A 12,835-nucleotide genomic window follows, 5' to 3' on the forward strand; every position below is an offset into this window, starting at 1 on the left:
CACACACAAATCACGCTTCCTCCAAATTTCCGCCAACTGGTTTTATGCATTCGAACGCCGTGGAAAGGCTTGAATCGCTCCTCCTAACAGCGGGTACCGGCCCACCTTCTCCCTCCCTCTCCCGGTAGAGCCCCTCCGCCTCGCCCGAAAGAGCCCGAAAGCCTTCGGCAACTTCCGCTCCCAGCGCGGGGGCGGGGCCGCTCGAGCTGCTCCGGGCAGAGCTCGGCTGTTTCCGTGCGCGGCCGCTGCGCACTCGGCACTGGGCGGCGCTGGCTGGCTCCCTGGCTGCGGCTCCTCAGTCGGCGGCGGCTGCTGCTGCCTGTGGCCCGGGCGGCTGGGAGAAGCGGAGTGTTGGTGAGTGACGCGGCGGAGGTGTAGTTTGACGCGGTGTGTTACGTGGGGGAGAGAATAAAACTCCAGCGAGATCCGGGCCGCGAACGAAAGCAGTGACGGAGGAGCTTGTACCACCGGTAAGAGGAGCAGGAGGAGGAGGCAGGAGCCCGAGAGAGCCGGGGGGACGGAGGGGGGACGGGGAGGCGCCGGACACCCGCGCTCGGGGCCTTCCCCTCGCAGGAGGGGCCGCGGTAAAGATGGAGCCTCCGCCCGAGCCCCACAACATCGCCGCCGCTCGCAGCGAACAAAGAATAATGGCGGCGGACTGGAGCCAGCGGCGGCCGGGGCGGCAGCGACTCTGCCTGCAGCCAGCGGCGGCGCTCATGGCGGGGGGCGGCGGGCGGGGTGGGAGCCGGCGGCCGGGGGTGTGTGCGGGCGGCCGGCCGGCTGCGGCGAGCTGGCGCCCGCGTTCCCGCCGCCGGGCTGGGCCGGGCGCGGAGCCGGAGCCGGAGCCGGGAGCCGCCCCGGGGGAGGCCGCCCGCCTGGGCCGGCGCTGCCCCCCGCGCCGCCCGCCGGCCCCCGCCGCCCGCCTCGGCCGGGCCGGGCTGTCCGGTCCGCCGGGGCGGCCGCCGCCTGGTGCCCGTGGGGGGTGGAGGAGGAAGAAGGCGACAGTTGAGGGCAGAGGAGGTGAAGGTGCCTGCCGCCTTGCCGGTCGCCTCCGTGTCCGCCGCGCCCGCTTCGCGAGGGGAAGAGCGGCAACGTCCGACCTGCTCTCCTCTCGCCTCTCTTTGTGCAATAAAGTTCGAAACCCAAGGTTTTCTCTCGTGCTGTATTTTTTTCTTGCCCTTTCCCCCTGCTTCCAACACCGTTGGGGAAATGTTGTTTTCTGCCCTTCGCTGCTGACTTGAGATGAGAGCTCGTGCTTTTTAAGGGAATTTTTAACTCCCCCCCCCACCCCGCTTTGGAAAAAAAAAGTAGTCATGGGAATGCATTCTTTTTGAGAGGAAGGGGGTGCTGAGAAAAACAAATTTATAACTTTTAAAGAAACTGTTGGGATCTCTTAAAAGGGAAGCTGGTGTTTGAAAATAGTTTCGGTTTTAACCCTTTTCAATAAGGTAATAATCTCTTGAAGTTTATCATTCTGAAACCCTTCGTAGAAACGAATATAAGCCAAAGTACTCTTGTTTTACATCAATTTTTTGGTGGGGGCGATCTTGCCAGAGGTGTTTGAGTCATCTGGATCTCTGCTCACCCCAGCGTACACCACGTTTCTCACATATTTTGTCTAAACTTTATTAAGTAATTAATACTGTTTATAAAAATGGGGATTAAAAGTATCCATTATTTGTCTCTAATGCTGTAGGTAACCCCAGTGGAAGGCTGACAACAGTTTAAGATAAGAAACTTATTTTTTCTTCGCACGTGGGGAAAAGGGAACCACAGACGTAATTGACACATTAAAGATTAAAAGACGTTTTTAAAGTGCTTGCAGTGTGACCTATTTAAATTTGTCAAACCTTTTCAAGAAGTTAAATTTTCATTCTAGCCTCAGCTTGCATCAGGTCTGCCTTCTAAAGATTTAGATTAAGATAGTTTTGGTTGCTGTCTGTTGAAATCTTGTACACTTATTGCTCATTTTCTAATTTAAAAGTAAAGTCCCCAACGATTATGTTATGTGGTTTTAAAGATGAGGTTATTTACCTGTCACTGTATGATTGAATTTTGAATGATTCAAGGCTTCTGGTTAGGAATAAATGTATTGATTGGTAATACAAGCACTGTCTTCTTGTTTTTTTTTTTTTTTTTTTTGATATCGAAGTCCAAAACCGGCTTTGCATTGCTTATTGTTAATTAAAAGACAACATTGGCAAGTTGTCATTGCCAAGGAAATTAAAAGACACAGTAAAGGGAGTTTTCCCCATAAGAATTGGGAACTTATGATTCCCAATTGAGGAAATTATATATAGCATTGATGATAAGTTACTGTTATTTCCTTAAAGATTTTCTACCAACCAGCATCAGTTTAGAATTTTTTCCTTTGTAGACAACATACAACAATGAAAAAAAAAAAAATACAATGATTCTTACCTTAGGAGTTTGTTCAAAAATTGTTTTCTGATGTGTTCTTTCTTTAATCTTATTCAAAAGATCTTTTAAATGTTATTTATAAATTCATAATTTGTGGTTCTTAGCAATTTCAGGTGGAACTTTTCAAACTTTTATGTTCTTTAATTTAGTATTTGAACATTCACCTGGAATCTGGTTCTAAACTATTTCTACTCTCCTAGGGGTAAAAAACATTTCATTCTTTTTTTTTTTTTTTTTCCCTCCCTCCTCCTGATGGATACATGCATTTAGAGAGTAAATAAATTCTTAGAATTTGCCTAAAGAAAGTTAAAAGAGGACTTCTTTTGGAATTTAAAACTCTAGTGTTAACTTCTTTAGAACAAATTATTTTTCACATAAAAACCTGAAGAAACTTAGAAAACCTGATCCATAAAATTCATTTTTCTGCTTTCCATAAACTAATATTCTTGATTAGATCTGATTAGTAGGAACTTTGATTTCTCCTCAGAGAAGTAGCTTTATTTTGTTTTTCATTCTAAGCTATTTGATTTTGTTTGGGTACAATATAGTTATAGAAAACCATGTATGTTCCCCTTCACCTCATTTTAAAATGTTTTTTCCTTTTTTTTTTATAGCAGAAAGTATTATTGTAACAATGCTTACAGTGTATCACTGAAATTTATTATTTCATTTATGCCATAAATGTCTTTGTAGCCATAGCTACATAATTTTGCTTATAGCCAAATCTGTGAAATAGTCTTGCAAAAATCTTTATGTATGGTGTAACTTCCAGTAATGAATTCTTTATTTTGAATAGAGCTCAAATATGAATTTAAGAATGTAACAGATGTCAGGGAGTGGAAAAATGCAGGATTTTTTTTTTCTTGCCCATTTGTGAACTAATTTCTACTTCAGTATCACTTGAGACAACAGTTTATAGGAATTCAAATATTTATTTAGCGCTTACTGTGACAGAGAATGTAGTTGAAAGAGCATCTGGTTTGGAATAATCATAGGCCTGGGTTTAAACCCTTGCATTGCCACTACTGTCATGTGCCTACCCTCAAAGAATTTTGTGACCTAGGGGAAATTTTTTGATCTTTCTTAGCCTCAGTTTCCTTATCTGTAAGATTAGAATAATAGCACCTACTTTGTAGGGTTGTAAGATAAAGTACCTGAGGGAAGAATCAACTAATTACAGCTATTCATCTTGAGCTTTATTTTAACTTCCTGCCTGTGGGACCTTCGGCAAGTTTCTTAACTTATGCATACTTAATCATGTTTAATACATTGAACCAGAAGCTGCTATAAATCCAAAGATGAATTACACTGTCTTTCCTCTACCTTCAAGGAACTGTTATAAACACAATGACTAATAAGGCAGAATATTTGTCATCAGAAAGCAATGAAAGAAATCACCCTAGGTGAAGTAAGGAGCAAGACTATTTTTTTTATATTTTCAGTTTTGTTTTTGGAACAAGTAATGTATTCACATGGTCCATAATTCAAATGCATAAAATAAGCAAAACGTCCTGGGTTTTCTTTTCCCATCGCTGAAGTGTTGCCTAATTTTTGTCTTTTCAGAGATATTATGTCTATATATACAAGCTCATATATATGTACTGTATCTGCCTTTAAACAAATGATAGCATATTGTACACACTATCATGGATCTTGTCCCTTATGACTTATGACCCCTAAATATGACTTAGGAATTGGTTTGTATCAACACATAAAAGACCCCCCCCTTTTTTTTATATAAATTTTGGAGCATTTCTTTAGGTGGATATGTTTGTAAGTATTAACCTGTTACTGAACTGATTTTATTTTTAGATCTTAAAAGGACCTTTTAAACAATGGGAATTTACCATTATGCCATGAAAACCATTTCATTTGAAAGAAAATACAAAATAATTTGTGACCAGAAGTTGGTATTTCAGCTGCTTTATTTCCTTTTTTGCTCATTATTTAAATTTGTTCTTTTCAGATATACATAATAAGAGTGTATTTTGGTATACACACATGGAGTGTAACATTATAATTATGATCCCATTCTTGTGGATGTACATGATGTGGAGTCAACACTAGTAGTATATTCACATAATGAGCTTAGGAAAGTCAACATCTGATTTATTCTACTGTCTTTCCTATTCCCCTCCCCCCTCCCTTCCCTTCTTTCCCCTTTGTCTAATCCAGTGAACTTCTGTTCTTCCCCTCCCCACCTCCCTTGTTATGGGTTAGCATCCACATATCAGAACATTTGGCCTTTGTTTTGGGGGGACTGACTTATTTCACTTAGCGCAATAGTCTCCATTTCCATCCATTTACAGGCAAAGCCATAATTTCATTCTTTATGACTAATATTCTTTTATGTATATATACCACATTTTCTTTATCCATTCATTAGTTGAAGGGCAACTAGATTGGTTCCATAGCTTAGCTATTGTGAATTGAGCTGCTATAAACATGGGTATGTTTTGCTCCAGTTTTTAAAAGTTTTTTTTTAAATCATCAATATACATAAAGGAGGCAAGCAAGCTGTGTGTAAGAGCTAACTCACAAAGTGAAATTGATCTGGGTTTAACTCTAATTGAGATTCTTAAGAGCCCTGAAGAGACATTTCCTTCAGGTATTCTGGCCAAAAGAATTTCTAAAGTTCTCTGAAAAGAATGTTTCATATAGTCCAGGGATTTTTCCCTCTTTAAAAACAGACAATTCATGAATGTTATTACCCAGTAAGGTTGATTAGTGTACTAGCTTTCTCCCTGCATTAATTTTTTTACATACTTATTAATTTACCTTGATAATTGCCTAATATTTACTAGTGTAATTGTCAGTGGACCAAATAATACACATTTTTTCTCAAGCACAAAACAAGTTTCAGTATCTCTCTATTTTTCTTTCTTGGCTCTTCAAAGCAGCATTAAGTTATGGTACATTTTCAATATACATGCTATTAGTATATTTATCTTTAAAATACACATGCTATAAATTTTCTAGGTTGACTAAAACTCAAAGTGATAACTAATCTAGCGGCAGGAACACATGCCACTTATCTTCCAAAAAAATTATTAAATAAAACAGTCATGGTATACTTTATTTTCTGAAGTTGATAGTTAAGCAGTTGTGACCATACAGGTTTTAATATAAAATTGTCTTTTTACTAGTATGTTCAGGTTTTCCTAGTATTTGAAATAAAATGTTAATGTGTGCAGTTTTTTAACCTGCTACATGATTAAGGTGTTTACAAAGCAGGTATCTTTTTACAGATTTTGGGGTGGAAATGGAATAGATGATTGAACTGTGTAAAAGCAGAAAATTTTACTTCTGGAACACATCTGTTGGCTACCAGATAGTTAAATGATTTTGCATCATATCATAGAATCAGTGAATTACCTGTTGGGGTAGAAGTAAAGATCATTGAACTAAAGCAACAAACTGATAATGTGAGAATGACTATTACTCTTCCAGCCAATTTTAACATATATACTAGCCTTTGGTATTTTATAGGAGCCCACAATTGGTCAGTTTACTGAAGTTGTAGGAAATAAGTATAATTTTAAATTTCTTCCACATTATATCTGTACCTTTTAGGTTTTTGAGATGAAATTTGGGTAAGACTAGCCATTTAGTTTTTTTAAATTCAGAATGCATTTTCCCCCACAGTGTATGTATACTTGCGTCTTGAGTTCTGGTTTTTGTTTGTTTTGCATTCTCTTTTTTTTAGATCTGCCAGATAAATTCTTATGAAGATATGTTTTTTTATATTTTGCCCAGATTTTTGGTCACCTATTAACTAGGTTACCAAAATTTTTAAAAATTCTCCAATCTTTAATATTATGATGTTTGTCCCAACAGATAAATTGCTAACCTAAAGAAGACAATATCTCCAGTCTGTAATTTCCTACAAACATTGTACATCCCCAGTAGTGAAAACTTAATCTGAAACTTTGCACTTAATGCTTGAGGATAGTTACACAAGTCTCAACTTCAAAAAAAAAAAAAAAAAAAAGTCGGGGCTAGGAATGTGGTTCAGTGGTAGAGCACTTACCTAGCATGAGGCCCCAGAGTTCCATCCCCAGCACCACAAAAAAATAAACCAGGAGCACTCTTTGGTAAACTTTTAAATGCCTAAGTTGCCTTTCTCACCATTAAATTAATAAAGAAGTTTACAATAAATGAGATTGACTATGTGAACAAATACGAAAACACCTATCAGTTTTTTTTCTCCTGTTGTATTAATCTAGGACCACTAACCTAAAAGCAAGGTTTGGAGAGGATGATGTCAGAGGGATTGACTGAAAGGAGAGAAAAAAAGACAAGATTTGAAGAAGAGAGTTCAGTGAGAAGATAAAGTAGCCAACTAAGGACCTTCGCCTCAGAGTGGGAGGCAGGTCTGGAAGTTGACTTCTTCGAGTAGTGATAAAAGTGTCTTTCCCAAAGATTAGTGAATTTTTTCTGAAACTTCTGATTTCTTTTATCAATTTTAAGTGTATTTTTAATGAGTTACCTGCATGTGAGAGTGGGGTTGTAATTATATTATAGTCTAGATCTTAACTAAAAATGTTTGTAATCCAGCCAAAGATGAATAAACCATTTTTGAGGGTTTTGTCCTTATTCATATAAATGGCAATAGGAGGCTCAGAAGTATCTTGGTTTTCATCACCAAAGTGAAAAATTTACTGCTTGTTCTGAAGTACTTGTACTCCTAAAGGGATTTTCCTGAATCAGTAGCCCCTTTATTGTTTGCTTTGACACATAATAGTAGTACATGAACTTTGCATACTGCCATTTGTTTAATCATTTATTCATTGAACATTCATTGGCCATCAGTCTTTTATAATTGAAAAATAATCACAAGAAATTTTATTTAGTTAAGCATTTATAGAAATAATACCTGGGTGTTAAATGAAGGTTGTATTAGTTTTTATAAACAAAAAAGCCTGAGTACAGCTCCTACCCTCCAAGTGTTTGATGCAACAGTGGAGATGATAATTAAGGGGAAAAAATTTTTATGGCAGAATATCAGTTTTCACTGCTGCCTTGAAGAACTGTTGAGTTTATAATAGAAGGGGCTTAGTGGGGAAAAGCTTTGTGGGGAAAGTAGAATTTAAATTGAATTCAAAATAACTTGAATAGGTGAATTAAAGTGTATTCTAAAGCATTGAAAGACACAAATGAAGGCACTGAAGTAGGATAAGCTTAATTTGTAGAAATTGGTAAAGAAAGATTAATGGGCCGGGGTTGTAGCTTAGTGGTAGAGCTCTTACCTGGCTCTAGGTTCGATCCTCAGCACCACCTAAAAATAAACAAATAAAATATTGTGTCCATCTACAACTAAAAAAATTTTTTAGAAAAGAAAGATTAACTATAGATTAATATGAGGAATCCTGACTTTGAGACAGGGAGCTTTATCATATAAGAGGAGAGAAAGGTAAATACGTAGGAATTATGTGATGAATTGACCTAAAATGTAGAGTCCCTGACTTTCAGCTATTTTGGTTTAAAAATGGACATTACAGATTGTGTATCAGCTTCATTGAAATATGATTCACATGCCATACACTCCATCCATTTGATGTGTATAATTCAGTGATTTTAGTATGCATACAAAGTGGTGTGTCTATCACTTCAGCAACCTTACGATATTTTCATTGCCCCAGAAAGGAACACCACATCTCCTAGCCATCCCCACTAATTTCCCTTTATACCCAACGCTAGGCAGCTATTAATCTACTTTGTCTCCAGATTTGTGTATTCTGGACATTGCATGTAAATAGAGTCAAACAATTCTATTGTGATGAGCTGCTTTACTTAGCATAATGTTTTCAAAGTTCATCCATATTGTAGTATTAGTTCATTTTTGTTGCCAAATAATAGTCCGTTTTATGAATATTCAGCATTTTATTCACTCGTTAGTACATGTACATTTGGATTTTTTAACTTAAGACGTTTATGTGGTCATGTTTTCATTTCTTTTGGGTATATAGGAGTGGAATTACTGATTTATATGGTAACTACACTTAACTATTTGAGGAAATAACAGTGTTTTCCAAAGCATCATAAATTCTTACTTAACTATTACAGGTATTTTCTAATGTTTTTAAAAGCCCAACAAACAGTATACCACTATTTAGTGAAAAATAACCAAAGCCACTAATGTATATTTGGAGTTATACACAACCTCCTTGTGGTCTTCCCCCTATTGTGTGTTCATATTCCTTTTTGGTACTGACTGATGAAAAGCAAAGTAGGAAACCAGGAAATGAGAACTTTGAAGCATTTTAATTGGATCTACCTTTGGGGATTTATTTATTATGAGACTACTTATGATCTCTGTGGGCATAATCTCTCTAACTCTACTGTATTGGGTAAAATCAGCTATAGACTTTTATGCATGAAGGGAGTAGTGATTCTTCATTTTTCACAAGTGACTAAACTGAGCTCTGGAGACCTTAACTGAGGTACTCGCTGTGTAAAGCCACATACTAAGAGTCTTCTTCATTCTTTTGTAGCATTCTCTCTGGTTTTCAAGGTTCTTGCCTTTTTAATGACTACTAAAATTTTTGTTCCTAAGCAGTATTGGTTTTGGTTTATAAGTAGCTCACTTAGCCAAAGTCATGGAAAAATGTATTGATTTCATAATGTTATTAATCAGATCTGTTGATCAGTATAAAGATACTATAAGTGGCCAGCTCATGTTTTCCTTTTTTCCATAATTCATTGTATTCTTGTCATTTCCAATTAGAAGTTTGTTTTTAAATCACTATTATTATACAGTACATGTTTGAAGGGAACTTGTAGGTAAACTGGTCATAGGATTAGTTTGTACTTGTGGAGCTCTTTAATGTATTGTACATGTTTTGTCTCTTATTAGATTGTATGCCCTTTGAGGAAAAGTCTCTGGTGTACTTTATGCTGTCGTCCCCATAGTTTTAACAAGACTTACGTAGAAGGCACCGAACTTTTCCTTAATGAATGATCTCAGGGTCACAAATTTGAAAGGAAAGGTTAAAAGCAATCCTCTAGAGTTGTGCAGATTAAAGGAAGCAGACATACATGTTTTGGACAGTTTAAACTTAGGTACTTGTTTTTTTAAAACTGAATAAATTAGAGTCATTTTCCATATCTTAAAAAGGTTTTCTACTTTGTCTGATTCTTTACTAATACAGTATTACTTTCCTGTGAAACATGAGAATAGGATGAGATTATACTAATCGAAATGATCTTTCCAGAAGTCAGTACCATGGTGGTAAAAAAAATTGTTGATCTGCCTGCAAAGTTAAACTTGATGCTGATTGTTTCAAGATTAAAGACATAATACTTGACCTTTAAGTGAGTCTTTTGTCAAAACTGTCTATAAAGGAAAATATCCTGTGTGGTGCTCTGATGGTAGATGTATGCCATTATACATTTGTCCAAATCCATAAAATGTATAACCACAAAAGTGAACTCTAATGTTAAAAAAAACAACAAACTGTACATAAAGTGCTTTATAGTTTAACCACAGACAATTTTTAAATATAATTCAATATATCTTTGTTATCTCGAGTTCTTGGGCTTTTTCCTTTGCTTGCTGCCTGATTAGTAAGCAGCATGTAATTGAAATAATTTGCATTGTTGCTTCATAGTCTATGCAGTGTCATTGCCACATATATAGTTTTTATAATACTGAGAGATATGTGGTATAACATCTTTAGTTCTCTGTGAAGTCAGGGATAAAACCAGAGTTCCTGTCTTTATGGCTCCTAGCATAACATGTGCTCACTTAGAAAAACTGAATTTTTACTCTTCCATGTCTAATTTGTAAGTAATTTCACCACTAATAGCATTTCAAATATTAGTTCAAAACAGAACCATAAAAGTAACAAATGTTACATCGTACACTTAGGAGCAGAAAAGCCAAAAACACTTGGATATTTATTTCCCATTTGAATGTAGTGATTTTCATATAGTTACTGACGTTTTGTGGAGTAAATGGGATGGTAGGCTATTAATATTTAAATTTAGGACATAACTTTTTCAGTCCTTAAAGTTTCAGCATGGATCTAGTTTATAAAGCAGAACTTAGCGAAATAATGAAGATAGCTTCACACTTAATTCAACATAATAATTGCATACATACAAATAACTAGGAGGTGTGTAAAAAGAAATTAGCTTCAAAAATCCATTTAGTAGCACTTTATATATGGACATTTCTTGAAAGCTACAAACACATTAGGTGGATTTTTGTAAGAAAGGGGAATAGGAAGAAATGGGATAAAAATGTTACCATCTAAAATAATGCATAGTCATGGTTGCTGCCTTGCTAAACAACACTGTCTCCTGGTGACCAGCTACATGAAAGCTTGTTTCAGAGCCAACCAGTAGTCTTCCCTCAAGAAAAACAAGGCAGGTAAATTTTGCCATTATTTTAAAAACAAACAAAAAGTTTGAGAAAGTTCTAAAACTTTCTTTTTGAGAGTTCTGTAGACTTAGCCATATATTCAGAAATGTCTTTCATAAGTCATGCAGTATACATAACATCTTTCTAATTCACTTCTGTTAAATACTTCCTTTGAGGACCATATCTTTTTCATAAGGTATGCTACATGCTTTAAAAATAAACTTTATTAAAGATGGTAATCAAATATCCTGGTAGTCACAAAAATCATAAAATTTTACATTGAAATTAAACCATTTCTCTGAGTTAAATCCAATCAAAGAGCAAATCAGGGAATTTGTTTTATTAAATAGCATTACAAAGATTTCCTTTTGCATGTGCCCCCCATTTTTTGCTTGTGGTGGTGGTGGTGGTGAGGTTATACTAAAGAATTCATGAACATATATAAGGAAATCTTTAAGCTTGTTTTTATTTTTGTCCTATAAATAATTTAAATCTTATTACATCACAGAGTTAACTTCATTCATACTACAACTTTTCTTTACTTGGAATGTGAAGATAAGAGCCTGAAAGGTGGACTTGTTCCCATAAAGAAGAAAGACCTTGGTAGGAGGACAGAGAAAACTTTCTGAAAACTGTCAGAATTTTCTTATTCTGATAAAGATACTAATTTATTTTATTTAATCACATTGCTTTTTCTGACTCCTTCCTTTAAGATGTATATAATCTTATATTGTTAAAGTGTGATTGGCGTATGCAGTTTATACAATTGAGGTTGACCTATGTTATGTTGCCTGTGGGTGGTTATGTGTTTGTACACACATGCATACATACTTTTACAGCATTCGAATATCCTTTGTTTCTTCTCTGGTTTCAATGAAGGTATGCTGTATTTAACACCAGTAGATTATTGTTAGCATCAGAAATGTGGAGCATTGCTAAATTTGTGGTATTGACTACATCTCAGTTGTGCCAGATTAGACATAAAGATAAATGACAGATATGTCTAGGTTAATATGGTTATTGATTGTTTCCTGGAAAGCTAAAGTCTGTTGTTTAGCACCTGAACTTACTTTAGTAAATTAGTCATAATACTTCAGAAAATTAACATGTGTCAAAGGTATAAGGATGTGTTAACCAAACTTTGAACCACTTATCCTAAAAACTAAGTACAGGCACAAAATAACTGTTAATAAACTATTATGTATCATGTGCAATGTTTGAGGGAATACTTTTACAGGATATTTTTAGTTAATGTATTTGACAGTGACAATAAAATAGTCATTTAGTTTTAAAATAATGTGCCCAAATCTGCCTTTTGCTATGGTTAACGTGGAGACTTTGGGGTTTTGCTTATGTGATTATCTCAAATCCCTGAAATTTTGAGTTGGTGAGAATTGGGGAGTTGTACACTTGCTGGGTTGCAAGGTCATTTCCACTAACAACAACAACAAAAACCAGAATGTGTTTCATTAATTACAAAGGCATTATTTCTTCTTCAGCCAAAATTTACTGTTCATTTCTCTGAATACTTACCCCATCCTAAACAGTATTAAATTTGTCATAAATTAAGGAGATTAAATAGTTGACTGTGGAGAAGGTAGGTTTATTTTTCATAAATTAGAATATTGAGAATCTTAAGACTGGGGCACTTCTTAAAAGTCAGTACATTTTAGGGAAAACAATAATTGAAGATATACAGCATTCCTTTTCTTAGTGTTTTTAGCAAAAGTGGAGGTATGGGCTTTCTTTGGTAAGCTTTAATTTGTAGTTTAAAGATTTGTGTTAACTTTCTGTAGACAAATTGGGAAATAGTACTGCCAGAATTAGTCCCTTATTCTGTATAGTTCTGTATAGGTGAATTTAAGTGCTACCTTGTCAATAAGGGTCAGTGGTTAGCCTTCATAATATTGAAAACCAGTCCAACATCTTTCCCAACTTTATTTTTCTACACAATTCTCACCGTCCGACTTGTACATTTTATCTGTTTACTTTGTTTCCTGCCCCCACGTGCTACATATAGGCTCTAGAAAGGAAACTTTTCTAAAGATT

General features: G+C 36.4%; 1 protein-coding gene across 3 annotated transcripts in view; it reads left to right on the plus strand.

The window, feature by feature from the left end:
- The first annotated feature begins 233 nt into the window (after positions 1 to 233).
- Creb1 (cAMP responsive element binding protein 1) overlaps positions 234 to 12,835 on the plus strand; it is a 63,167-nt gene continuing 50,565 nt past the window's right edge. For 2 of the 3 annotated variants that reach the window (XR_007107614.1, XM_047543179.1), the window contains exon 1: positions 234 to 470. The gene's annotated coding sequence lies outside the window, so the exon portion shown is untranslated. The remainder of the gene's footprint in view (positions 471 to 12,835) is intronic. The other variant, XM_047543180.1, reaches the window with a different exon arrangement.

This window comes from Sciurus carolinensis, chromosome 3 (genome assembly GCF_902686445.1).
Source record: "Sciurus carolinensis chromosome 3, mSciCar1.2, whole genome shotgun sequence".
In the NCBI taxonomy this organism is placed as follows: domain Eukaryota; kingdom Metazoa; phylum Chordata; class Mammalia; order Rodentia; family Sciuridae; genus Sciurus; species Sciurus carolinensis.